A 3,946-nucleotide genomic window follows, 5' to 3' on the forward strand; every position below is an offset into this window, starting at 1 on the left:
GAAAATGAAGAAATATTGCTACACAACAGGTCATGAATAAGGAAAAATTTGAAAAGAAACAATATATTTAATAATAGATAATCTTATTTTTGGAGATGCGGGGTATCGATCCCCGTACCTCTCACATGCAAAGCGAGCGCTCTACCATCTGAGCTACATCCCCATGATTCTTACATCATAAAACCCTATTAATGTCCCATCATCAATAATAGTGAAAATAAAAAAATATCAAAATATTAATAACAAATAGTTTAGATATCCCCACAATTCTTACGTCACAAAGTCCTATGCATCTCGTCATCAGTAATAGTGAAAATGAAAAACTATCCCAGCTCATTATGTCCTAAATAAGAAAAAATTGAAAAGAAATAATATATTTAATAATCGATTCAATTGAAGATGCAAGGTATTGAGCCTCATACTTTCCACATGGGAAATGAACGCTATACCATTCGAACTACATCCCTACGATTTTTACATCAAAAAACCCTAAACGTCCCTTCATCAATAATTGTGAAAATGAAAAAGTATATATGCATATTATGTCATAAATAAGGAAATATTGAAAATGAAGAAATATCACTACTCAACATGTCATGAATAAGGAAAAATTGAAAAGAAGTAATTTTCAATAATAGTGACATGAAAAACTATCCCTGCTCATTATGTCGTATCCACATTAGAAGTGAGCGCTCTACTATCTGAGCTACATCCCCATACTACAATCTCTTGAAGGGGCATTTTGAGAATCAAACTCGAGACCTCTCACTCCCAGAGCGAGAATCATACCACTAGACCAAATGCCCTTGTTATACCACTTGAAACGTATGTATGAAGCCTTAGGCCTAGGTATTAAGTTTGTATTTTTTCGTATTGCAGGAAACACGTGAAGTCCTCAGAGGTAGAATGTGTCTTGGAGAATAAAGCCTTGGGATGGGATATTGTATTAAGAGCATGATGGTAAGTATAAAATGTTGAATATGAAGTTAGGTTGATGTCGAATATGAAGTCCTTCGATAAAAAAGGAATTAGACATAAGGGCATTTCAAGAATTGAACTCAAATTGCACCACAAGTGAGAATCATACCACTAAACTAAATGTCTTTTCTTGAACACCCAATATTTTTAACTTCTACTTAAATATATTTTTCTCTCATGAAAAGTTGAATTGTTATAATATAAAAGGGTTATCAAACAACCCAACAAAAGAAACAAACTAATCAATTTGGGTTGGATTGATTCGGTTTAGTTCATCAGTTTGTTTGATTTAATTTTTCTATTTTGTCTCATATGACAAGAAAATAAAGTTGTATTGAATGCACCTTAGTTTCATTTATGACAAACTCATATGAAACATAATTGCATTAATAGTACTCAGAGTTGGAGTCTATAAGCATTTCATAAACTTTCGTGCAATTCATGCTTTATTAAAGATGAGATAAAATTTGGGGAACTTTAAATTACTTCATGTGGAGCTTCAATTACTATATGCTAGTTACAATCTTTAGGATTAATTAATTGGACACAAATTCATGAATTTAGGGAATTTTTTGTGTAATTATCAACTACAACTTATGTTTTCAAATTTTTAGGACATAATTTAGGTAGTTGTTTTTATGAGTCGTAAACTTGTTTCTTTGCATAATATGGATTTAGTTGAACTATTATTATCGATAAGATGGAGAAAGAAATTGTCTTTGAAATGACTAATAGACTTAGGTTCATCGTTGTTGTTTTTTAACTTGTGATTTTGCAGAAAGTTTAACTAATATGAACTGTCATGTCACAAGAACTTTAAAGTAAATCAAGAATATACCCTAAACATCATTCAAGATGGCAATAAAATGGAGTTAAATTGAACGCACTTTAGTTTCATGTTTGGCGTGTTTAAGATAAAGCATAATTGTCTTAATGATCTTAAGAGAAATTCCTATTTTATTAGAGGAGACCAACTTTATTTAAGGTACTAGGAGTTCAAGAATCTGGATTTGAATCTGGTTAAGAAACCGTAAGATTTGAAAGTTTTGAATTCTAGACCAAATTTGTATCTAATTATTTCTTTTTATGACTAATTATAAATTAAGAGAAAAATATTTTTGTAAAGATAGATTAAACTCTAAAGCTTTGGTGACAAAACCATGTTTAGACTAGCAGTTTAAAGTCAGGAGATGCGGTCACAGGTGTGATTATTTTGGATGGGTTCGTATGAGGGAGCCTTCAAAGGTTGTGCACTCACAGATGGGGTTGTTATGCAGCGTTAGTCTGTCTTTGTGTTTGAGTTTTTTTTTTTTTTTTTTTTTTTTTGTAATTCTATCCCAAACACTTTTTTTTTTGTTTGGATAAATTTGAACAACACCGTCTTATAATTTAATTTAATTTTATATTTAATGTGGTGTTGTTTTTTCAATCTTATTTTAATTTTACAGCATTATTTTATATTAATTTACTTTTATTTTTATTTGTTTTAACTTTCAATTTTAGTTTCTATTTGAGTTTTGAACCCTTGAAATTTGGGTTGTGACAGATTGGTATCAGAGCAGCCGGATTTTAAATTATATAGATTTTTTCTTAAGATAAAGAGTCGTATATCTCTATGACTCACCTCGATGACACGTCTCTCCGCGACCAAGTAAGCAGTCTAACCCTATTTTGTAGTATATGATATGTTGTAAAACTTGTATGAATTTATTGTATGTTTTGATTTTCGTGGTAGTTATAAAATGTCCTTGGACATTAAAGAGTGAACGTTAACTATATAAGACCATAATGGATCAACGTTATAGTGTCTAGATATGGTGAGGAGGAAAAGAGTGGTCATGAGATATATGACTAGCCTTAGGAAAACAGAGAGTTTTCGTTGCAGAGTGCGAGACATCTAATCCATGAAATTTTGGTACTAGAAATGAAGAAACTGGAGATGGTCCCCAAACGTCTATATGGACCATTTCCAATCGCACTTTCTTTGGTTCTCTAGCAATTTTTGTGAAGCTAACTCGTTTATATTTTTCCATAACGCAGCTCTCACAAACACCCATATCAATAGATTTTAGGCCTTCTAAAACTTCATTTGCACCCATCATCTTCATTTCTTTGATGCTCATATGTTCAAGTCTATTGACACTACTGTAGGGTGCATAAACATGGTTGTTGTTGCTGTTACTTGAATTGGAAGCACTCTTAGCAACAACAACCATGTTTATACACTCTACATTAGTGTATAGGGTTCCCGATTTTAGGTCATGCTACCACCATGACACCCTTCATAACCTATGCTATCCAACTGACAAATAGAGATTAGATTCTTCTTGAGATCAGGAATATATCTGACATCCTATAATATCCACACACTCATTTCCTGTTAGAGTTTATATGTAGACATCTTTATTCCCTTCAATCTCCAACGTTTTGTTGTCGGCAATATACACCTTCCTAACATTTCCTTATTGAAAATTTTGAAACAATTCCTTACTTGGATTCGAATGAAACGATGCAACTGAATCTAAAATCTAAAATTCAATTGGGCTGTTCATGCTAAGGATTAAAGCATTCTCAGTATCTTCTGCTGAATATATGAAATTATCGTTATCTTCAAATTTGTGATTTTTCTTTTCATCAATTTTGTACGATCTATCCGAAAGTGTAATTTTTCTTCACAATTTCAACACTTTACGTTTTGTTTGTTTGGAGATTTTTCCCAGTTTCTTAATTTTGATCGCCCATGTTTGTTTAGGCTCTTTGATTTACTTCTTCCCCTTCGATCAACAATGAAAGCATTTCCGGATGAATCTTCAATTTTCCGTTTGGGCTTTCGCTGACATTTCAAATTTCACTAAATTTCAGTTTAATAGATCCTCGTGAACTGTTGATTGCAGCAACAACAGTATACCACGACTCGAGTAAAGATGACATCAAAATCAATGCTTTAATCTTATTTTTTAACATAATT

At 31.9% G+C, this 3,946-nt stretch overlaps 1 non-coding gene across 1 annotated transcript; it reads right to left on the minus strand.

Annotated features, from left to right (window-relative positions):
- Nucleotides 1-90: 90 nt before the first annotated feature.
- On the minus strand, nucleotides 91-163 carry TRNAA-UGC. Its single transcript has one exon. It is a non-coding gene; the product is annotated as a tRNA-Ala (tRNA).
- Between the last annotated feature and the right edge of the window lie 3,783 nt (nucleotides 164-3,946).

The sequence above is a fragment of the Cucurbita maxima genome, unplaced genomic scaffold (assembly GCF_002738345.1).
Source record: "Cucurbita maxima cultivar Rimu unplaced genomic scaffold, Cmax_1.0 Cma_Scf00920, whole genome shotgun sequence".
NCBI classification, from domain to species: domain Eukaryota; kingdom Viridiplantae; phylum Streptophyta; class Magnoliopsida; order Cucurbitales; family Cucurbitaceae; genus Cucurbita; species Cucurbita maxima.